Source organism: Vulpes vulpes, chromosome 9 (genome assembly GCF_048418805.1).
Source record: "Vulpes vulpes isolate BD-2025 chromosome 9, VulVul3, whole genome shotgun sequence".
Classification (NCBI taxonomy): Eukaryota; Metazoa; Chordata; class Mammalia; order Carnivora; family Canidae; genus Vulpes; species Vulpes vulpes.
Genome location: NC_132788.1, coordinates 736,495 through 760,815, shown reverse-complemented (window position 1 = coordinate 760,815; position 24,321 = coordinate 736,495). Strand labels below are relative to the sequence as shown.

The window sequence follows — 24,321 nt, the reverse complement described above, 5'->3', positions numbered from 1 at the left end:
GATCCACGCGGGGAGTGGAGCCAAACGAGCAAATAAGTAAATAAAGTGCGCCTAAAACATGTACTAAAATTAGCCATAGGCTAGTCCTAAATCAAACTCTAACAGATTTCAATTTAAAATTGAGATCATAAGGTGTATGTTCTCTGGCCACAGTACAATCGGGCTATACATCAATACCAAACCAAACAAAACAAAACAAAAGCTACAAAATCCCCCGATTGCTTGGACATTAAGCAACTATGATTCTAAATAACCCACGGGACAAAGAAAAAAAACCTCATCGGATATTAGGAAAGATTCTGAACTGAACGATGATGCAGATAGAACACATTAGAACCGCGGGATGCAGCTGAAGGCGGACTCGCAAGCCTGGGCCCGGCGGCCTGCACGCGGTTCCCAGGTAGACGCTGACCCCGGCGTCCCTGGGGGGCTCGGGGGGGGGGACCCTCGGGGCGAGCCCGGGGAGCACTCGGGGAGGCGCTGGAGGAGCGCACCTGGGCGGGTCGGGCAGGGCGACAGGTGGGTCCCCGTGAGCACCGGGCGCGGAGGCCTTCGCAGCTGACGGCCAAGCCGGGGTGCTAGGTGCTGCGGCCGCGGACCTGGCCCGGCCTGGAGAATCCCGCCCCCACCCCGGGGACCCAGTCCCGAGCCCGGGGACACCGCAGGTCGCCTCCCAGCCGCCTCGGCCGCTCAGCTCCCGGGCTCCGCTGCTAAGGGGTCAGCTCTTCACTTGCCCGAACGGGTCGCGGTGCCTTCTCTGTTCCTCTTCCCTTCCAGGAGCCTTTAGGTCTTTCTCGCCTTTACCTTTACTGTTATTTTAACATTCGGGCATTTCGGGAGGGAGAGAAGAGAGATGGATGAACCTCACAAACGACGCAGAGAAAAGATGACCCGAGGACAGAGGGGCAGACTCTTCATAATGCTACTATGCGACTTGTAAAACAGGCCAAAAAATAGCAGGAGAAGCACATTATTTAGCAAGATAGAGCTGAACAGCATCAACAAGCACCACCACTAAGGGAGCTGCAAGAGATTGAGGATGGAGAGGAAAGCCTGGTGATTTCCTAAATAAGTTCTGCAGATCGATCTGACTCTTCTAAACTGTGTTCATATTTAAAGATTTTTTAAAAATTACCAAACGGTGGGGTGCCTGGGTGGCTCAGTTGGTGAAACATCTGCCTTCGGCTCAGGTCACGATCCTGGGGTCCTGGGATCAAGCCCCATGTTGGGCTCCCTGCTCAGCGGGGAGCCTGCTTATCCCTCTCCCTCTGCCCCCTGCTCAAATTCTCTCTCAAACAAATAAAGAATCTTGAAAAAAAAATTACCAAATGGTTCAGGTAAATAAGTAAACAAGTAAAAAGACCTCATTTTGGTTGACAAACACCAGCACAAGAATACAAAAATGGCTAGCTCATTAAAATTAGTATTTCTCTTGGGCAGCCCGGGTGGCTTAGCAGTTTAGCGCCGCCTTTGGCCCAGGGCGTGATCCTGGAGACCCGGGATTGAGTCCCACGTCGGGCTCCCTGCATGGAGCCTGCTTCTCCCTCTGCCTGTGTCTCTGCCTCTCTCTCTCTCTCTCTCTCTCTCTCTGTGTGTCTCTAATAAATAAATAAAATCTTTTAAAAAATTAGCATTTCTCAAGCCAACAGGAGTAACAGGTGAACGAGAAACCTCCACTGCTGACAACATGGCGGACAAGACTCCCTCCCATTAGGAATGACCTAGAAACTTAGGATATATAGCAAACATAAGAGAATATCTGAGGAAGGGGAGAAAAGGCAGCAGGAAGAGCTGAATCAGAGAGGCAAGGCCACCAGGGAGAAAGCTGCAGGCACACGCTGACACTAGAAATGGGAGGACCTGGATTTCACCCGCTGAATAGAGATGGGAGGCATGGCCCCAAACACACACAAAGCTGGAGCTGGAACCAAATCACCATGAAGAGTTGGATCCTCTAAAGCTACAACCCCAGTGACGTGGAAGGCTGGGGAAAGGCCATCTGTCATTAAAGGGACACAGGGAAGTTACTCTGAATGATTCTCAGCTCCATGTGCTGAAAAAGCCAGTATTTCTGAGAATTTGAGGCCACAGACCTGTCTTCATGCCAGCGTGCGTTTCAAATTTGCAAGACCTACGTGATCAGTGAAACCCAAGTTTGAGAAGTCCGCTCGGAGTAGGTCTCGGCTGTTCGCAACTACAGCACATCATAAATGCAAATACAAATCCTAGAAAAAGCTTCCTCTTCTCAGGTCCCCACAGATGAAGACCAGTCAAATGTGAGCTCACAATTAAATATTAAACAAACACCAGAGAAGCAATTCACTATGAGCAAGAGTTAAGGAAAAGGAAAAGAGAACCAGAATTAGATCCTCATCTTGGACTATCAAGGTTTTCAGATACTGAAACTGTCAGATACAAATCACAAAATATGTCTGCCTAAAACGTTTAGAGAAATAGACAGGAAAGGGATCATGCAGAGCTTATAGAAATAAAAATATAACCTTTCAAACTTCAAAACTTAGCAGACATGATAATCAGCAAATTAAATGAAGCTGAGCAGAGAATTAATGAACGGGAAAACATATCAGAAAAAATTACTCAGAATGGTCCCAGAGAGACAACATGATGAAAACATAAAGCCAAGATTAAAAGTCACACAACACGAAAGAATTCACTAATTCATCATAGCAAGAATTTTAACGCATTGCTCCCTAATTGACAGACCAAGCAGACATAATTAACAAGGATGTAGACAGTCTGAACATGATAATCATGAACTAATGAACACATGTGCTCTCTTTTTCTTGCAAATTAGAGAAACACATTCTTTTCCAACGCACATGGAACATTTACAACATTTTACCATGTAGGAGGTCACAAAGCAACTCCTTTGACTAAATGCCAAAGACTGTACCAAATGCATCTTGTAATTTGAAGACAATCAAAAATCGAGAGAAGACCATTTAAAAACCTATGTTTAGAAAATCTAAAAATATCTGAACAAACCATAGCTGAGAACTTCCGTAAACTGGGGAAGGAAACAGATATTCATAGCCAAGAAAAAAATTTAAAAATAAACTTCTAAGTAATTAATACACACATACAAAAAAGAAATCGTGATGGAGGTATAAATAACCTAGTAGGGAATGATAACGAAAATACTACTAGCAAAATTTACAGCACTCTCACAGTCAGCAACAATGGGAGATACAGGGACCATCCTGTAAACAACTGTAAACCAGACAAAATGTATGAAAATACCTGTTTTTAGACATTGTACAGTAGGCAGTGCAGGACTGTGATCACTGAGAGAAGGGAACATACAAGGGGAACCCAACAGTCACTCCAAATCTGCCCAGAGGCCATTTCTAGACCTCAGGTTTTGGGAGGTAGGACCCCAACAGCTCAGCAGCTTTGATGAGTTGGGGAGATAGAGGCCGGGGTTAGGATAGTTTGAGACAGCCGGAAATTGTGAGTCAGAGTTCTGGAAAGGAAAGAGCCATCAGGTAGCAGAGGTCAAGATAGGGATTCCCTTGAGTCTTTGTAGAGGACTAGTACATCCCCATCTAGTCCAGGCAAAGAAAACACAGGGATTCCCAAAGCTCACATAAAATAAGAAGGTTATCTGCACATTAATCAGTCATAATGGTCCCCTTGACCCCTCTACTCCAGACATCCAGTAGATCCCCAAGGAAATTATAGTTGGGCAATGGGCTTAACTATCCCTGTGACATCTACTCTAGAGTAACTCTAGGAAAGCTTAAAATCAGGTCTTCAAGGCTCGAATTATCTCAAGTAATTTACTACCTGACAAAACAAAGCCCAACATGCTTTCTAGGATGGAAGTATAATTCAGACACTCCACAATGTAGAAATGTCTAGAATACAACAGCAACAATAAAACTGGGGCATCTGAGTGGCTCAGTTGGTTGAGCATCTGCCTTTGGCTCAGGTCATGATCTCAGGGTCCTGGGATCGAGCCCCGCATCGGGCTCTGTGTTCAGCAGGGAGCCTGCTTCTCCCTCTCCCTTTTCCTTGCCTCTCCTTGCATTCTCTCTCTCTCTCTCCCTCTCCCAAATAAATAAATAACCTTTTAAAAAAATTACTACGCATGCCAAGAAGCAGGAAAAGATGACCTATAACCAGGAGAAAAATTAGTCAGTGAGAACCTGAATTTTCTTACAATTAAATAAGTTGATTCAATAGTTTAAAAATCTACTTACCAAAAACAATCATCAGACTCAGACACTTTTTACAAGTGAGCCCTAACATACATTAAAAAAAACCTTGATAATTCCAATCGTATAAAAACCCTTTTTAAGAGAACAGGAAAAAGAGGGAGACAGGAGAAAAGGTTACGACCGTGGCATCAAATTAGACAAAAAAAAAATTGAGAAATGAAGATCAGAGACTGATCTCACTGATGAATATAGATATAAAAGTTCAAAACATTAGCAGGAAGGCCCAGGAGCAAATAAAAAGGATAATGCACTAGGCTTATTCCAAGAACACTGATATGATAGTATACATATTGTTTAATATAAGGACATATATTAATATAATTCACCACATACCAGATTAAAGAGAAAAAGCCACCGAGGTCCTCAACAGGTGCTTAAAAAGCATTTAATAATTTTTCAAAATGTGTTTATGACAAAACTCCTAGTAATATGAGAAATATAAGAAATCTTCTTTAATCTCATAACAGCCGCCCACTAAAAACCTACCCAAATATCACACTTTTGACCGTAAAATATTAGGAACATTTCCTTTAAATTCAGAAACAGGTTTAGGTTGCCTGTCACCACTTCACATTGGAGTGGTGGTGCTAGCCAGAGTGATAAGGCAGGAAAAAGAAACAACTATGACAAAATATGGATTGGAAATGAAGAAACCCAAAATGTCATCATTTGCAGACTATCTGCTTATCTACACAGAAATCAAGAGCATCCACAGACAAATTATTTGAATTAGTGGGAAGGTACCACAAAGTTGGAATACACTAGAGATAAATAGTTAAAATATATATTTTTTACAGTATATTAAAAAAAATAATAATCCAAAGAGGTGCCTGGGTGGCTCAGATGGTTAAGCATCTGCCTTCAGCCCCGACGAGGCTCCCTGCTCAGTGAGGAGTCTACTTCTCTCTCTCCCCCGGCCTCTCCCCCACCACTCATGTGCACTCCCTCTCTCTCCCCCAAATGAATAAAATTCTTTAAATAAATAAATAAAAATAAAAAATAATCCAAAGTATGTAGTAATCTTTACAGTAATAAATGTCACAAAAGATGCATATAACTTTTTTTAGAAAATTTTTAGCCTTCACAAAAATATTATAGAAAATCTAAATAAATGAACTGTAACCTATTCATGGAAAAATTTCAACATCTTAAAAATGTTTATTTTCACTCAAATGAGTCAAAAATTCAATGTAATTTGAAGTGAAATCTCAACCAGATTTTTTGTGAAAGTGGACAAATGGCTGCTAAAAATTTTTTTGGAAGAGATGCTATGAATACCAGTGACCCACTTAAAGAAGCACAGGAGGATAGAAGACAACATGTCCTCCTGGAATCAAGATAATTATCATACGATCTCACTCATTTGTGGAATTTAAGAAACAAAACAGGATCATAGGGAGAGAGAGGAAAAAATAAAACACGACGAAATCAGAGAGGGAGACAAACCCTAAGAGACCCTTAATCATAGGAAATGAACTGAGGATCACTGGAGGGGAGGTGGGGGGGTGGGACAGGGTCACTGGGTGGGGGGGACAGGGTACTGGAGGGGAAGTGGGGGGGACAGGGTCACTGGGTGGGTGGGGGGACTGGGTCACTGGGCATTAGGAGCACACGTGATGGGATGAGCACTGGGTGTGATATAAGACCGATGAATCACTGACCTCTGCCTCTGAAACCAATAATGCATTATCATATGTTAATTCTTTGCATTTAAATAAAAAAATTGTTTTAAAGACTTAATGTAAAAAAAAATAAAAAAAATAAAAAAATAAAAGACTTAATGTAAAGTTTTGTAATTAAGACGGGATGCCCGGGACAAGGTAAGTCACCACCAGTGTAACAGGGACCCAGAAACAGACTTGCACAAACACAGCCCTTCTGGGAGAGGACAAGGGGGGCTTTGCAGGTCAGTGGGAAGGAGAAGGAACAGTGAAGTTGTGTTGGTGAGAAAACTGGTTATGGACTGAATGTCTGGTCCCCACATTCCTAACCCAACCCCCCAACGGGCTGGGATTAGGAAGAGGGGGCAGTGGGACATGGTTAAGCTCAGATGATCTCATGAGGGTGGGCCTGCACGAATCGCATTCGTGCCCTTACAAAGATCCCAAGAGACTTGCTTCCTCTCTACGACGAGGAGTGGGCCACCTGCCACCTAGAAGTGGGCTCTCACCAGAACCTGGCCCTGCCGGCACCCCGATCCTGGACTTCCAGCCTCAGAACTGTGAGAAACCAGTGTCTGTTGTTTACAAGCCCCCAGTCCGTGCTATTCTGCTACAGCAGACCAGACAAAGACAACTGGCTGGCCACGCGGAAAAATACAAAATTAGATTCCTTTCTGTACCAAACCAAATGCCGTGCAGACTCAAGACCCAAACGTGAACCTCAGATTTGGAAGAAAATGAAGAAAAGTGGTACCTCCATGTTCTCCTTCGAGGATTCAGGCCCCAGAAGGCACCAAAAGGGAAGGCCAGACATCAAGACACCGCTAGTGGGGGAAGAGAAGCTCACCCACCTGGAGATCTTTGCAGCACATCTGCTGACAAAGGTTCCCGAGCAGGACACGTGAAGAACACGCATAAATCAAACAAAAAGAACGCAAAAAAATGGCAAAAAAGTATAAACAGGCAATTTATACAACAAAACAGTCAACCACAATGGTAATCAAGAAAGTGCGGCTCAAAACCATGTCCATTAGGGGCGCCTGGGTGGCTCCATCAGTTAGGCGTCTGGCTTTGGCTCAGGTCATCTCAGGGTCCTGGGATTCAGGCCACAGGTCAGGCTCTGCGCTCAGAAGGGACGCTGCTTGTCCCTCTCCCTCTGCCTCTCCCCTGCTTGTGTGCAAGGGCTCATTCTCTCCCTCTCTCTCTCTCTCTCTCTCTCAAATAAATAGATAAAATCTGTTAAAAAAACCCATATCCAGAGACGCCTGGGGGGCTCAGCGGTTGAGCATCTGCCTTTGGCTCAGGGCATGACCCCGGGGTCCCGGGATCGAGTCCGCATCGGGCTCCCCGCAGGGAGCTGCTTCTCCCTCTGCCTGTGTCTCTGCCTCTCTCTGTGTCTCTCGTGAATAAATAAAATCTTTAAAAAAAACAAACCCATATTCATCAGGTCACAACATGAAAACACGTGGCAACAGGGAATGTCGTAAGGATAGAGCAGCGGGAACAGCACGGTCCACTTGGGAGCAGCTCACTAGCACGGGCGCCGTGGAAACAATCCAGAGCTGCCCAGAAAAGCTGCAGACTCTGAGACCACCAGGGGTTCAACTAGACCCACCCGGGATCACGGGAGAAACGTCCCCAGACACTGCAGTACCTGCCGCAGAAAAGAGAAAGGGCAGGGAGGTGGGAGGAGATGGAGAGCCGACTGTCCGCTGTCCGGAGAGGGACAACTGTGGCCTAGTCACACGGTGGCTGTCCCGAAGTGGCAGCGAGCGAGGCAGAGCCACAGCCCCTGGGAATCTGACGACAGCAAAGGTCACTTGGACCGTCCAGCAAGAAGCAGGCGGATGCACGCGGGGGCTGCGGCCCACACAGGGCCTCACGCTCACAAGGGAGCTGCCCGGAGCCTCGGGGTCAGGGATGGCATCCTGAGCACGCTGGACGCCGGAGTCCGGGTGGCGGGCGCCTCCGGGTCAGCTCAGGGCTCTGAGGCGCTGGCGGTCCGCGGCCCCGACGTGGGCCCCCACCAAGCCTGGGAGGTGGGGTCACGACACAGCCCCTCCTCCCCGTGAGGGTTAGGTGAGCGGTTGCCCGAAGCACCAGCGTCCCGGGTGCATGTTGGAAAACGCTTTATCTCTGAAACAAGGCCATTTGGGGAGGCCTTTTATACTCTGGATGCTTTTCCCAGGGTCCTGTCACATGATAGCATTTTTCAAAGATTTGACTTATTTCAAGAAGTCTTGCCATGAAGGAGAGCAAGCATCAGAGTGACCTGGCAGGGGAGGGAGCCCGGCCTGCCTGTGGCAGAGGGCACAGGGGTCACTGGCTGGGGCTTGCTGCGTCGGCCACACCACGTGCTGGAGAGCGGCAGGAGGGCCAGCCCCCCTCCACAGAGCTGGGGGAGGAGCTTGAGGACACGGGAAAGGGGGACGTGGTCCTTCGGGGGCGGAGTCTCGGGCCACAGGTGCCGCCGAGGCTGCCCACCGCCGGGCAGGGCCTGGCGAGGCCCGATGGCCAGCCGCTCGCAGCCTCGAGGCCAGGCGAGGAGGAGGACGGAGGCAGGGAGGCCGCCGGGCCCGAGGAGCGCCTGCGGAGCTGCCCGGGAGGCCCTGAGCCGGAGGCCTGCCCTGCCGACCCTCCGCGGGTGCCGTCCCCGGGCCGCGTCCCCCACAGGGGCAGAGGATGAGGGGCCGGGCGCCAGGGCCGTGCGCGGCAAGGATGTGACCGGTGGCAAGGACCACGGAGCCACGGGCAGGGCCCGGTCACTCGGGGAAGACGGGCTGAGGCCCCGCGAGGGCCGGGCAGCGCAGACACGGGTGGGCCCAGCCCTCAGGGACCGCGGGCGCCTGGAGTGGCTCCCACGTCGCAGAGCCCGGAGTGTGGGTGGGGAGCACGAGGACGAGCCCGTGGACAGACGGTGGGGAGGGCGGCCTGCGACGGGCCGAGCCCAGCCCCAGGGCCACCCCTGCCCCATGGGCGCCGTGGCCCCGGACGGCGGCCTTCCCCGAAGTCTGAGCAAACCCAGCCCGTCTTTCCTAGTGTCAGACACACGTGATCAGAGTCCGAGCCGGCCGTGCTGGGGCCCCTCAGAAGGTGGGAGGCCCGTGGGCGGGAGGACGGCGGGGGGCGGTGGGGGGACGGCGGGGGGACGGCGAGGGGACAGCCAGGCGCTGCCAGGGTCCACAGCGCGACGGGAGTCACCTCAGTGTACAGGGCAGGGCCGAGGCGTCCCTAGGGCCTCAGGCCCGAGTGACCTTCCTGGAGGGCAGGGGCAGCGGACGCCAGAGGAGGCCCCCACAACCGCAGGAAGCTCGGGGCGTCTGGACTCGGGGGCTCGCGGAGCCAGTGGGGCGCTTCGGCAGGATGCGAGGCTGGGGAGGTCGCGGGGTCAGTCTGTCTGCAGAACGGCCGCGAGGAGCAGTGGGGCCTGTACCCCGTGCCACCCCACAGAGTGGTGGCTGCCAACACCCCCAGGCGAGCATCGGAAGCTTCCTCCCCACAGCCTGGCAGGAGTGAGTGCTTCGGTACGGGCGCTGGCACCCCGCATGCTGCCGAGGGGGACGGGACCTCGCGCGCCCAGCTCCCAGACCGGAAGCCAGGCCTGCCTGCCGATGGACACCCGCACCCCCGACCCCGGGCTCCGGTCGGAATCCGACAGCAGCGGCTCTACTGCCCCGTGGGCCTCCCCAACGTGAACAGGCCCCAAGGCCTTCCACACACCCCAGAAGAGGATAAAGCTGCTTCGACGCTCAAGACCAGACTAAACCAGGAGGAAGCAAAAACAATCGAACAAGCGATCAAGCAAAAAACCCTCCACGAATAGACTCAGAATGTTTCGAGAAGGCAATACATCCCTGAAACAAGAACAGGATGCGGTGAAACGGGAACCGCTAGAGACGAGGAAGAAGGAGCTCTCAGACGTGGAAACACAAGTGCTGAAATACAGGATCCCAAAAGGAACTCGAAAATGAAGCCCTGAGCCGCCCAGAAAATAGGACACAACACAGGAGAGAAAGAAACAAGAACAAGGCAAGACGACCAACGCAGCAAGTCTGGGAAGGAAACAGAAAAGCAAAAGGGGGGGACATCGCTCATAAGCAGGTGGACGCAGCAGGTCGTGATGCTGGTGCCTCGTGCTCAGAGGGGAGTGTTTATGGGGACGGGGAGCTGCCGGGACACCCCACAGCCGACATGAGGACAGAGCAGACACAACCACAGCAAGGGCTCGTCACCCTTCTCAGGAAGTCACACAAGACAGGAGCCAAGGAAGGAGCAGCTCCGGGGTTCGAGACACAGAGTCCCCAGGCAGGGGATGGGGAAGCGGCGGGCAGGCGGGAGGGAGGTGGGCCCGACGAGTCGCCAGGAAGGACGACAGCAAAGTATGTATGGTTGAGAGCCGGGGAAATGGAAGGCTACTAAGGAACGTCCTGCCTGAGTGTCCTCCTCCCATCTGGGCCCGGCGACCGCACCCCTGCTCACCCCGCACCCGCCGGGCACCGGGGACCCATGGCCATGCTGTGGCCCCAGCCTCAGAGGCAGGTGAAGAACGGGGACCAGATGATGCAGAGCAGCCGAGTCCCCCCGCTGCCCCAGCCCCACGACGGCCCCCAGAAGCTGGGTCCCCATGACCCACAGGCCTCGGGCACCGACGCCCTGCCCTGCCCTGCCCCTCACCATCCTGGCCGAGCTGATGGCAGGTGGGGAAGGAAACTGAGCTCTACTTGCAGGGCCGAGACAGGAGAGCAGGGACGGGACTCCTGACACCCCTGAAGGCACTCCTGGGCACCACCAGCCCCACTCTGAGGGCGGACCCAAGGGAGGGGGGGTCGCAGGAGCAGCTGGGCCGCCCCCTTCCCTTCCCTAGCGCTGCATTCCAGGAGCCGCGCAGGAGGTCCAGAGCGAGGGGGCATCTGCCTCGGAACCACTGGGCCCTAACTGGGAGACAGGAAGACACGGCCTGCATCCTGCCAGCGTGGCTGCTTCTCCGCCCCACGGGAAATGGTCCACGGGAAACGGCCCACTTGCACCACAGCAACTGGCTCAACAAGAAAATAGCATTTACTGGGCACCCACGGTGTGTTGACTAGGGTGGGTGGGGATGAGGATCGGGGTGGGGGTCTGAGGGCACAGGTAGGGGTGGTGGGTGGGGCGGTGAGGGTAGAGGATTGGGTAGGGGAGATGGAAGAGTGAGGGTGAGGAAGTGGGGGTGGGGGGATGTGGGGTAGAGGAGTAAGGTAGGGAGCAGCTGCGAGGTAGGGTGGGGAGAGGTCAGGGCTGGAGAGGTGACGAGGTGAGGAGTGGAGATGGGGGTAGAGGCGTGGGGTGGGGGGCAGGATGAGGATGGGTAGGGGGTGGGGTGGGGGAGAGAGACTGGGGAGTAGTAGGGTGTAGGTAGGTGGGTAGAGGAGGGAGCAGGGGCAGGTTGGGGGTGGCTGAGGATGGGTAGAGGAGTGGGGTCGGGGAGAGGTTAGGGAATAGTAGGGTGTAGGTAGGTGGGGTGGGGGGCAGGTTGGGGGTGGCTGAGGATGGGTAGAGGGATGGGGTGGGGGAGAGAGGCTGGGGAGTAGTAGGGTGTAGGTAGGTGGGGTGGGGGGCAGGTTGGGGGTGGCTGAGGATGGGTAGAGGGATGGGGTGGGGGAGAGAGGCTGGGGAGTAGTAGGGTGTAGGTAGGTGGGGTGTGGGGCAGGTTGGGGGTGGCTGAGGATGGGTAGAGGGATGGGGTGGGGGAGAGAGGCTGGGGAGTAGTAGGGTGTAGGTAGGTGGGGTATGGGGCAGGTTGGGGGTGGCTGAGGATGGGTAGAGGGATGGGGTGGGGGAGAGAGGCTGGGGAGTAGTAGGGTGTAGGTAGGTGGGGTGTGGGGCAGGTTGGGGGTGGCTGAGGATGGGTAGAGGGGTGGGTGGGGGAGTGAGGTGGGGTAAGGAGCAGGGTGGGGGTGGGTGGCGGCAGAGAGGTGGGCAGAAAGCACAAAGGGTACCCCTCTCTGGGGTCTAGGGAGCCTTTGCCTCCAGGGCTGAGATGCGGGGCACCACCTGCTGGCTGGGGTCTTGCGGGCGCCCCAGGAGGCCTCCCAAGTCTGCACCCGGTAATGTTCACTTCCTTCCCCGACCCACCACCTACAGTGGGGGCTTGCAGCAGGCTTCAAGGTGGTGGCATCTGAGGGGGTCCTGGGACCGCCTGTGGAGGTTGGGTGGAATGTTCCAGAGAGTGAGGGCTGCGCGTGAGTGTGTGAGTACGTGAAACCACGAGGGTATGTGGGGAGGGCTGTGGGGGGGAGATTCTACGAGTGTGGGGGCGTGAGGCTGCTTGTGGAACAGTGTGTACGTGTGAGAGGGTGAGGCTGGGTGTGCGTGGGAGTGGGCGTGAGTGCACACGTGTGAATGTGCAGACGAGTGTGTGAGCCTGGGAGTGTGAGCACGGACGAGTGCGCGTGTGACCGTGCAGGAGGCGGGAGGCCTGGCAGGGCGTTGGGGTGTCCTGGCCAGCCCCCCCCCCAGCCCAAGACCTAGCAGCGGGGCACTTCCCCCCTCGGCTTCCTGGGAGGGCGGGCGGGGCCTGCAGGCTGGGATTAGGGGATTAAGTCCCCGGTTGGTCCTTGGGTACAGGTCAATCCCCGTCCACCCCAGGGAGGCCTCCGGCTCCTGAGGGGCTCACCTTACGGAAGCAGGGGGGAAGCTGGCCGGGGGTGGGGGCATGGCACAGAGGCCCTCGGAAGGGCTGCGGAGGGCCCGGGGGCTCCGGGGAGGCTCGGGCTCAGTAGGGCCTGCACCCCTCCGGCGCCCCACAGAGTCCGAGGCCTGGGGCTGGGGCGCCCAGAGCCGGGCCCCTCACGGTCTGGGTGGGCCCGATCACACGCCTACAAGCCCGCCCCGTGCCCTGCCTGCTGTCGCGGCCTGCTGGGGGGGCCCCTCGGCTCATGGGCAGACCCGCGCTGGGCACCCCAGCCGGGCTGCAGGGGCGGGGCCGGGTGTGGTCCAGCCCCAAGCCCGCATCTGGGCCCTGAGATGCTCGGCCGGATGGGGCGGCGGAGACCACGGCGGTGACCGCGGGTGGGGCCACTCCCCTGGGAGCCCTGGGGACTGGGCAGGGGGCAGCCAGGCGCTGAGTGGCCCCGCCCGCCCCCCACTTAGAGGTGTGGGGTCTCCGGCAAGAAGGGCGCGTCCTGGTTCCCAGGGGCCGGCGTGGATCCCGGGGCTGGCAGCCCCCGCCCCCGCCCCCGCCCCCGCCCCCGCCCCGGGGCTCCGGCCCCCAGCACCGCCCCTCCCGGCCACGCCCAGCTCCCCTCGGCCTGTGCAGGCTGAGCGGCCTCCCCGGGCCCCAGGCCTCGCTGCCCGTCCTGTCCCCACTCCCCGCCCCCTTCCCGTCTCAGCCCCGCAGGACTGCAGAGGACTCCCCTGCTCTGCCTCCAGGACTCGGCGCCCCGGGTCGGCGGTGGCGGCACCAGGGAGACCCGAAGGGGGCGGGGACGGGCGGTGCGGGGCGCCCAGCGGGCTGGGGCTGGGGCTGGGGCTGGGGCTGGGGCTGGGGCTGGGGCACCGCGCCCCGCGGAGGCGCCGCCTGCAGGGAGGTCCCGGCCCCTGCGGACCCGCCCGCCCCGCCCCCTCGGCGTCCGCCCCCGCCCCGGCGCCCGCCCGCCCGCAGCATCCCTCGCCCCGGCCGCGCCGCCGCACCTGCTGCGCACCTGTCCCGGGGGCGCGCGGCCAACCACACCTGCAAGATGGCCGCGGCAGGTGCAGCCCCGGCCCCGCCCGGCCCCGGCCCGCGGACCCCGGCCCCGCCGGCTGGAGCGGCTGCTGCGCGGGGCTGTGCGCGGTCCCCGCGGGCTCGCGGCGGCCACCTCGGGCGGCGGCCCCGCACCCGCAGCGCAGCGCCAGGCCCGGCCTCCGCCTGCAGCGCCGCCCGTCGGGGAAGGTCCGGCTGCGGGAGCGCGGGCGCGCCTCGGGCCCGCGCCCGGCAGGCCCATGACTTGGCATTCCCCGCGCGCCCTCCCCGCGGCCTCCCCGCGCGCCCTCCCCGCGCCCTCCCCGCGCCCTCCCCGCGCGCCCCTCGCCGAGCGCCCTCCGCCGCCCCTCGCCGAGCGCCCGGCGGGGGGGACCCGCGGGCCGCACCTGGGACGGGCGCTGGCTGCGTAGACGCGGGCCCGGCCGCTGACAGCCCGCCCCGAGCCCGAGCCCGCGCACGGGGACGCGGGGGACGCTGCAGGGCCGTCCCCGCGGTGCGCACCTCGCCCGCCCCGCGCCGCAGCCCCCGCGCGCCCCGCCCCGCCCCGCCCGCCGCCGCCGCCGCCGCCCGGGCCCAGCACCCGCCCTCCCCCCCCCACCCCCCCCCCGGGCTCGGGCCGCTGCCCCGCGCCCCAGCCCGCGCCCCCGACCCCGGGAGGGACCGCAGCGCGGGAGCCAGGGAGGGGGCTCCGGAGGGGCCACAGCGGCGACCCTTGGAGCCGGCGCCGCAGCGACGCGGCCCTTCCCGGGGTCCCGCGGGGCCGGGGACGAAGGGGACACCCCGATTTGCCCCATTGTTCTCCTCGGGGACGGGGGAGCAAAGACGGAGCAAGCGGGGTGGAAGGGGCCTCTGCGGCCACGGGGACGCGCTCGGGCCGGGGCTCCGCTCGGGGCGGCCGCGGGTGCGGGCGGGTGCGGGCGGATGCGGGGCAGGTGCGGGGCAGGTGCGGGCGGATGCGGGTGCGGATGCGGGTGCGGATGCGGGGCAGGTGCGGGGCAGGTGCGGGCGGATGCGGGTGCGGATGCGGGTGCGGGTGCGGGTGCGGGTGCGGGTGCGGGTGCGGGCGGGCGGGCGGCCGCCTTACCTCTCCGGCGTCACTGGCGGCCCCGCATGGGCACCGGCAGGGCGCGGGTCCCCGAGCGCGGAGCTGCGGCGGCGGCGGCTCCGGGCTCGCTGGGCGCTGTGACGGCGGCACCGCGTGACGGGCTGCGCGCCCCCGGCCCGGCCCGCCCCGCGCCCCTCCCGCCGCGCTGGTTGGCTGCCGCGGAGCCCGAGCCCCAGCCGCCAGCTGGTTCGCCGCGCGGGGAGGGGCGGGGGCCGGGCCGACCGTGACATCACCGCCGACTCCGCGGCCGGCGAGCGGGGAGCGGCGGGGCCCGGGCTGACCTCGGCGGCCCCGACCCCCGCCCCGCGGGACCCCGCGCGGCCTCCGCCCCGACCCCCGGCGCGGGCACCTGCACCTGCGCCCCCGCCCCGCACACGAAGCCCCGGGGCCGCGGCACAAGCGCCCGGCGCGGGGGACAAAGCCCGCGGGCGCCGGCGGGGGGGGCGATCCGGGTGTAACAGGTGAACCTGCAGCCGCGCGCACAGCCTGCGCCCGAGCCTGGGGGGCCCGAGCACCCCGGCTCCTCCCGCAGGGATGATGCAACCGCGCGGCCTCGCCCCTGCTCCCGGCATGCCCTGGGCGAGACCCCGCGCCCCCGCTGCCCCGGTCCCCGCCGGCCTCCAGCCTGTGTCCCCGAGACACGCCGCCCCGGCCCCGCGGGCGCACCCGCCTCGTCGACCTCCGACCTCCGCAGAGGCCGTCCGGGCCCGGGGCACTGGCATCCCCGTCGCCCGTGAGCTCCGTCCGCCCCGCCCCGCCCCGGGGGACGTCGAGGAAGCCCCCGGCCCGCTCCCCCACCCCAGCGGCGGTGGGTGCAGTGACGTCACGGCACCGCGAACGCGGGGCGCCCAGGCCCCTTCCCAGCCCAGCCCCTGTCCTCAGTGCTCGGGCTCCGCCTCCCCCAGCGCCCAGCAGGTGCCAGGCGCTGCCCCTTGGGCCTTATTTAGTCACTGGCCTAATCCTCACAGGACGAGGGAGGGAGGGGGCTTCACCTCCATGTGCAGCATCCCTGGGGCATGTGCCCCCAAACCAACAAGGGCGCAGACACACATGCACCCTGCACAGGACACACCCTCCCCCCTTGTCCCCCAAGCCCTCCCACCCCCACCCCCACCCCCGGCCCCGCCGGACACTTTCCCTCTTTCTATTTCCTGCAACCACCTGCGTAAAAGAGAAATTATTGCTTTTCCAAACTTTGGGTAGAAACAATAAAACTAAGGGGGGAGGGGGCTTCATCATTTCCATTTTCATCGTATGTATTGATCCAGTCGACTTCTCTCGTTCTTGAGCCAAATCTTACATGTTTCTAGGAATCCATGTCATCCAGCTTTCAAAATCACCAGCGTGTGTTCATTTCTTGATCAATCGCGTCTCTAGTTATTGCTCCTTTTTATTCTGTACTTTTGTTTATTTGCATTTTTCTCCGCTTTAATATTTTTTAGATATTTCCAAAGGACCAACTTTTAGTTTTGTTCGTCTTCTCATCTTTCCCTCTATTTCCCTTATCCCTGCACTTGTCTATTATTTCCCTCCTTCCTGATTCTTGGAATCTGATATGCCGCTCCGCTTTGAGCTAAGTGCTTAGGCTCATTTATTTTTGAACTATTTAATTTTCTGGTGGATATATTTAAACTGCAAAATTCCCTCTCCAGCACTGCCTTCCTGGGCCTCACAAATTGGGACGGACGATGTTTTCATTATCATTCAGATCTAAATATTTCTTATCGTCCCTGCCGATCTCCTTTCAGCCTCGCAGGTTACAAACCCCTGCCTTACTTCATAACGTTATTCACTCTCCAGTAGTGTTTCCTGCTTGCTTGCTCGCCTGCTTCAGTATTTTTCTTTATTATCACTTTTTGTTACCACTTTCCAATTTAATTGCATTATTGTCTGAGAACAAAGTCTGTGTTGAGTCAGGATCCTGGCAGGAAGTGGATGGCACACTCCAACCGGGTAATTTGAGGAGCATTTGATAAAGAGGCTGTTTACAAACGTGTAGGTAGGAGCGGGGAAACCACAGGACGGAGGGACACTGCGCTGACATTGTCGCCTGATGCAGGGAGGTGGGGGGGGAGAGGGAGCGGCCGCGGGTAGGGGCAGAGGCCTCAGCGAGGGTGCAGCCAGCCCCAGCACCCACCGGAGGGATCAGACCTCACGCTCCCGACTCTCTGGATCTGGGAGTGCTCCCTCTGGCTGGGCCCAAGAGGCAGCTGGGTGGAGGGGCACCCACTGACAGGTCCATTTAGGGTGCTCTCTTAACACATGGGGTAAAGGGGACCTGGAAACACATACCCAACATAGCAGCCCAGAGGGCAGGGAATTCGCCTCAGAAATTTATTAAGGCTTCTTAGGTCCTAACACATGGTCTCTCTGTGAATACTCCACATGCGCTCAAAGAGGCTGCATTTCTCTGCTTGACGGGTATAGAGTTCTGTGTACATTTAATAGTTCAAGATTATTAATTACGTTGATCCGGATTTGGAGATTTCTGCTAGGCTTTTGTCCGCTTGAGCTATTAAATCATTATTTTTAAAATTAAAATCTCCTGTTACAATTGTTGAAATCTGGCAGATGCTGCATGACAGGCATTAAGGCATATTCTTAGGTATTCAATAATTCTGATGGGTGTGCATTATCATTCCGTGGCCCATTTCACCAGTATGCATGGGATGTCCTCTCTTCTTGTTTTTGTTTTTGGGGTTTTTTTTTTTTATTAAGTCTGAGAGTCACATATTAAGATGTCAATCCAGTTTTCTTTAGTTCATATTTGCCTGGTATGTCTTTTGCCAGCTTTTTATTCTAAACTTTCCGTATTTTTTTTAAGTGTTTCTCTTTTAAGCTACCCATTGTTAGAATTTTTAAATCTAATCAGTTTGTACCTCTTTTTTGTTTTTTAAGATTTTATTTATTTATTCATGAGAAACAGAGAGACAGAGAGGCAGAGACACAGGCAGAGGGAGAAGCAGGCTCCATGCAGGGAGCCCGATCTGGGACTCGATCCCGGGTCTCTAGGATCAGGCCCTGGGCCGAAGGCAGGTGCTCAACTGCTGAGCCACCCAGGCTGCCCGGTTTCTTCCTTTTAATTGGAATTTAATCCACTTACATTTATAGGAATTACTGTTATATTGAGACTGAGTTTTGCCATCGTATTCAAAATTTTATTTACTGTATTTACTTTTTTCTATTTCACACTGAGTATAGTGAATCTTCTTCTGGTGGTTTATCCTCATTCAAATTTTATTCTTATGGCATTTGCCCTGAATTTAATACTATTTTCACATAACCTACGTACCCTCTGTAATTATGCATCCTCCCTAACATTCGAGTTCTCCAGCCTGGCCACGTATTCTTTACTCCCAGCCACTGATATTGTCTAGGATTATAGTTCTGAGTTATTGTGGATATACTTTTTCTTTTCTTTGGTCCTCGTTTTTGTTTAAAATTATTAATACTCATTCCAAGGACCTTGATCATCCTTGTTTTCCATACTTCTTGAAGCTGCGCCTGGATTTCTGTTGTTTATGAAATACAAAGAACTTTTAATGTGGATTTTGGGGTGAAAAACATTCTGAGCCCTTCGATTCCTGAGATTACTTTTACTATATTTTCCACTTGGCTGGATATAAAATCCTAGATGCAATGTTTGTTTCTTTCAATTAAAAAAAAAAAAAAAAACACTCCATGGTCTTGTATGCTGTTGAGAACTCCCATGTCCACTGGGATCTCGTTCCATGTTCTTTCTTTAAAGATGCTTCTAGAACTTTCTAAAGGGGTGAATTTTCCTGTGAGCCTTACATTCTGAGGTTATTTTTTTTCATTCTGGAAAATTAACCTCCATTGCTTTTCAAATATTTTCTCCTCTCAGTCTTAAGATTTTTCTGACTTTGGGATGCCTAGCAGCCGCACGCTGGTCCCTCTATCCTCTGCGACCCTTTCTGGTTGAGTACTCCCTGACTCCCCATTCCCATGATGAGGATGAAATTCAGCCCCTCCCCGAGCAAGGAGACTGGGCCAACAACCAGATCCTTCACGTTGTAGCCCTGCACCTGCACGCTATTTTCTCCAACCCACACTCTGATTCCTGTGGGCTTCGCTCTCCACCTGCTGTGCGACTCCCGGCAAGTTCATTCACTCCCTATGCCTGTCGCAGGTCCTCAGGCGAGATAAGAGCAGTACGGACCTCACAGGTGACATGCAGAGAGCAGGGCCGGGCGCGCGCTGAGCCCTGTGTGGACCGTGTGCCACATGGAGGAACCACAAGAGGACTCCCGTGACAACGAGCGATGTGCAGTCACCTCCGTTCCATGCAGAAGTAATGACAAATGAGAGAAAGAAAGGTAAAGATACTGGAAAGGAGGAAACAAAATGATCATTGTTTGCAGATAAGGTCATTGTCTACCTAGGAAACCTGGGGGATGAGTGAAGAGCCACAGGAAGCAGTGGGTTAGGGGTGCGCAGGAAGCACCATCACTGAGAGGACAGCAGTTTCTGTAAAGCAGAGGGAACAGTTGGAGCCTATAATGCAGGAGTCTGAGCACAATAGCACTAACATAAAACACCCAGAAACAATAAGAAATGTGCAAATCTCTCATGTGTAAGGAAATTCTATAGAAAAACTAAAAATCCACTGAAAAAAGGTAAGTTAATACAAAGGCGATATTGTAAAAAGTACAGTTTTCCCTAAATTAAAAGTACACATTTGATGTAGCCTTAATTAAAATAGCAGTAAAAGTTCACGTGGAAAAACAAACATGTGGGGATCCTTGGGTGGCTCAGCGGTTTAGCGCCTGCCCTCAGCCCAGGGTGTGACCCCGGGGTCCCGGGATCGAGTCCCAGGTCGGGCTCCCTGCATGAGCCTGCTTCTCCCTCTGCCTGTGTCTCTGCCTCTCTCTCTCCGTGTCTCTCATGAATAAATAAATAAAATCTTTTTTTAAAAAAAAAAAGAAAGAAAAACAAACATGTAAGACTAATCAGGAAATTTGTTTAAAAGGAGACGAATGGGGAGGTCTGCCCTATTAGACGTTAAAACATGTTATGAAATTCTAAAATTCTAAGTCTTGAAAGAAATAGATCCAACGTTTATGGTATCATTTCAAATAATTTGGGGAAAATACATGATTTTGTAACTGGCATAGGCCACCATGGGAGATCCATAGAGTTGGCTACCACTGGACATTATCAAGAGAAATTTCTGATGGAGTTAACATTTAATTGTAAAAAACGAATGAAAAAAAAAGAAAGAAAGAAACTTTAGGAAAGTAGAAAGAAGTGTGATTGGACATAGTATCTTGGGGTGGAGAAATCAGGACATGCAGCCTGAAAGCACCAAAGAAGCCCGATAGGCCATATGAAAACTAAACATCTTTGTGGCCTCAACATTATAAATGAAATTGAAAGACTCCATGCTAAAACATATTGCAGAACATAGGAAGATGAAGGGAATTTCCTAAAACTAAAAAAGCCTTTGTGAACTAATAGCAAAAAATACAAGTGACCACCAGAGAAGTGGCCAGATACTATGTAGGGACACTTTACAGAAGGACCAATAAGCAAAGGTCATCACAGTTAAAAGAATGCAGAGTGAAATAGTGAGGGTTGTTTTTTGTTTGTTTGTTTGTTTGTTTTTTTGACTTATCAGATTGTCAAAAATGTGAGTGTGTGATATCCAGTGAGACGGGGCTGTGGGGAAAGGATGTGGCAATGGCCAGGACAAGAAGCAGTCGTTTTCTGCAGGGCGGTTTGTCAAAATGTTTCCACATTTAAAGTGCTTGTATCCTTTGTTTTTGTTTGTTTGTTTAAAAACGTATTTATTGGGGGATCCCTGGGTGGCGCAGCGGTTTGGCGCCTGCCTTTGGCCCAGGGCGCGATCCTGGAGACCCGGGATCGAATCCCACGTCGGGCTCCCGGTGCATGGAGCCTGCTTCTCCCTCTGCCTGTGTCTCTGCCTCTCTATCTCTCTCTCTGTGACTATCATAAATAAATAAAAATTAAAAAAAAAAAAAACGTATTTATTCATGAGACACGGGGGGGGGGGGGCAGAGACACAGGCAGAGGGAGAAGCAGGTTCCATGCGCGGAGCCCAACGTGGGATTTGATCCCAAGACCCCAGGATTACGCCCTGAGCTGAAGGCGGGTGTTAAACCGCTGAGCCACCCAGGGATCCCCACTTCTATTGTCTTTAATGCGGGGCCCAAGTTCACCCCCTGAGACCAAGAGTTGCGTGCTCTACCAACTGAGGCAGCCGCGTGCCCGCAGAGGGCTCCCGTCCTTGATCCAGGAAGCCTGCTGGCTACCCGTTTGCTTGTGGTTTCTACACACAAAACTTTGGCCCAAACCTGGAGATCATCCAGGTGTTCCCCCATGAGTACTGGTTGGATGAACTGGGGGTATATACAGGAGAGATTTCCCTTTTCTTTTTAAGGTTTTATTTACTTATTTGACAGAGAGAGCACAAGTAAGCAAAGCGGCAGACAGAGGGAGAAGGAGAAGCAGGATCCCAGCTGAGCTGAGAGCCAGGTTCAGGACCCATCCCAGGACCCCGGATCGTGACCTGAGCTGAAGGCAGACGCTTCACTGACTGAGCCACCCAGGCGTCCCCAGGGGGGATTTTTCTGAAGCTGCTAAAATCAATGAGTCTCAAAAGTTATGTGCTGATGTGCAAAGATCACCAGGATGTTTGTTAAATTATTTAAAAGAGGCACAGAAGAGTGTGCATAATAGCTACCCCTGCCTTTGTTTTCCTGAAAGGAAGCACAAAATAAATGGACACCGTGTTTGCCAAGACTGGGGATGCCTTCACTATTAAAAAATACATATATAGTCTTTCTTTATGTACAGTTTGAATTTTCTAATCCTATATAGGTATATGTTTTTGTTTCAATGTCTCTAAGAGCAGAAATTAAGACCCATATTTTAAAATTTTTTTTATTTATGATAGTCACACAGAGAGAGAGAGAGAGGGGCAGAGACACAGGCAGAGGGAGAAGCAGGCTCCATGCACCGGGAGCCCGACGTGGGACTTGATCCCGGGTCTCCAGGATCGCGCCCTGGGCCAAAGGCAGGCGCTAAACCACTGCGCCACCCAGGGATCCCAATTAAGACCCATTTTCATTTTTATGCTGTCTTTTTGAACCATTCTGAATTTACAATATGATAAATACTACATTAAAAATTTAAAAATTTTGGGCAGCCCGGGTGGCTCAGTGGTTTAACGCCTCCTTGGGCCCGGGGTGCAATCCTGGAGACCCGGGATCGAGTCCCATGTCGGGCTCCCTGCATGGAGCCTGCTTATCCCTCTGCCTGTGTCTCTGCCTCTCTCTCTGTGTCTCTCATGAATAAATAAATAAAATATTTGAAAAAAAATTTTAATAAAAATTTAAAAAATTTTAAATCCTATCAGAGGTGTAGACTTTTGTATGGCTAAACAATCTGGAAAGAGCCCCCCACCACCCCTAGCCGCTCCAAATGTTAGGTTAAGTCATGAAATTGCTAACGTTCAACTATTTTTGACCTACAAAAAATGGTAATTTCAAATGGTTTAACTTAATAAAAATAAATTGCGGAAAAATATATCACAAAATTCAAAAATCCACAAACCAAGCTTGCAAACAGAAAAGATAAACCAGCTAAGTGCCACCAGCCAGGAGGAAATTCAAAACGGTGATGTTGGCTGCAGCCAAGTCAAGCCACTTGGGATGAGCAGGGATTGTGATGTCTGGACAGCAGTTTGGCAGGTGCAGAGGGGACCTGGAGAATAAAGTGGAGAAGGAGGTTCCGGTCAATTGGGAGAGCTCTGGGAGCACCAGGATGGCACCTGCCGAGTCCCCGGGGTCTGAGCAGAGATGGAAAAAAAAAATCAAGCCACAAGGCTCCCGGCTGGGGTTCGGGAGGGAGGTCCAGGTGAGGTCAGCATACAGCAGAAAAGCCCAGGAGGGGCGGTGGGGTCCCCGGGGGGAGGCGGGAAGCCAGGGGGAAGCCTGTGGCTTGTGCTTGGGAAAGACGCGTGAAATTCCGGGGAGAGGGATGGACATTGAAACAGTATTTGAATAAATATTGGCTTAGAATTTTCCAGAAATAAAAAAAAAAAAAAAAGAATTTTCCAGAACTGCAGATAGAAACGCTCAGTGAGAAATCAACATGGTCCCCAATAGGAAAAATAAAACCAAACCCGCAGAACACCAGAGAATAATAATAATAATAATAATAATAATAATAATAATAATAATATAAAAAAAATAGGCAAAGGGACAGGACAGGTTTCCTGAAAAGAAGTGACAACCGGGCAGTACTGGGGCAGCTGCCACCGCCCACATGGGAGCCCCGGGGCTCGGGGCTGGCGTCTGGGGGGAAGGCGCAGGTCGGAAGATGCTGCAGGCCTCGAGCCCCGGCCCGCGCCCCCGGACCCCCCGCGGTCCGCCGCCAGCCCGGGGAGGGGACACAAGCCCCGCCCCCTGAGGCCCCGCCCCCGTTGCCCCGGCAACCCCCGCCGCGAGGCTGCTCCGCGCGCCGCGGGGGGACGCGGCTGCCATAGCAACGCGGGGCGTGGCCTCCGAGGCGGCGCAGCCGCGGACCCCTGTGCGCATGCCCGGGCCGCCGGGCTGCGCTGGGCTGCGCTGGGCTGCGCTGGGCTGGGCTGGGCGGGGCTCCCGGGCACGGGGGCGCGGGGGCGCGGGAGGGAAACTGAGGCCAGGCTGGGAAAGAAGCCTTGCTCCGAGGCAGCGCGGGAGCCCGCCGGCCCAGCAGGACCCTTCCCCGCCCAGCTTTGCTCGCTGGCTCCTGCAGGTCCGGCCCGGGGTGGCCTCAGAGTCCCCGACCTGCACCTGCGGCCCGTGGCCCCCGGGCTCCCCTGCCCCCTGGGCCTCGGCTGTTCCCTCCGGGCGCCTGCCCAGCCGCGCCCCTGCCGGCCTTGCCCACTCTGCCGGCCGCACCTTCTCCTGAGCTCCTGTAGCCTTCCCTTACAGCCCAGGGCGCCCGCCCTCCCTCCAAAGCCCTCCAAAGCCCTCCAAAGCCCTAGGACGCCGCCTCCTCCATGCAGCCTTCCTGCCTTCACCACTGGATGGGACACTGGGGCCTGACTTCTCATCTGTCCCATCCCCTACGAGTCTCAGGTCCTCGTGTTTAAAGTGGGGACAATGCCCTCGTTTGGGTTTGGGGACAAGCGACACAGGGAGCCAACAGCAGCGAGCGGCAGGCTGTCTGGGCGCAGACCCCCCAGGCTGGCAGGCCGGCCGCGTGCAGCGCATTCGGGAACCTCGGCCACCCTGCGGGCGGAGATGCGGTGGTGACTGAGCAGCAGCCGCTGGCCTGGGTGCAGTGGAAGGAGGCCCACGAGGGCCGGCCCTGGCCCAGTGTGTGCAGTGACCACAGACCGAGTCCTGGGGCCTGGGACTGTCCACCAGGGGGACGGCCGGCAGCCGAGGCTGGCGTGTGGGAACACAGCGGGGCAGCAGGCGCAGAGCTCAGGCCCAGCCCCCAGGCACCTGCTCGGCCCCGCACCAGGAACCCAGGCACTCCCAGCCCCTGCATCAGGGTGCAGCATTCGCACGCCGCTTACTTTTAAATATCTGAGCTCGGTTCGCTCATGCTCCCTTGCAC

The 24,321-nt window shown here is 55.2% G+C and overlaps 1 protein-coding gene and 1 long non-coding RNA gene across 31 annotated transcripts in view; one reads left to right on the top strand and one right to left on the bottom strand.

Annotated features, from left to right (window-relative positions):
* Positions 1-14,990, bottom strand: part of KIF1A (kinesin family member 1A) — an 88,140-nt gene extending 73,150 nt beyond the window's left edge. For 23 of the 30 annotated variants that reach the window (XM_072718945.1, XM_072718947.1, XM_072718948.1 and 20 more), the window contains exon 1: positions 14,707-14,990. The gene's annotated coding sequence lies outside the window, so the exon portion shown is untranslated. Of the gene's footprint in view, positions 1-13,570; positions 13,604-14,008; positions 14,113-14,706 lie in introns of those variants that run through there. The other 7 variants (XM_072718946.1, XM_072718955.1, XM_072718965.1 and 4 more) reach the window with 2 other exon arrangements.
* Positions 14,991-16,915: 1,925 nt separating this feature from the next.
* LOC112911271 (uncharacterized) lies at positions 16,916-21,508 on the top strand. The gene is made up of 2 exons (XR_003233352.2): positions 16,916-19,064; positions 21,171-21,508. It is a non-coding gene; the product is annotated as an uncharacterized lncRNA (long non-coding RNA).
* The last annotated feature ends 2,813 nt before the right edge of the window (positions 21,509-24,321 follow it).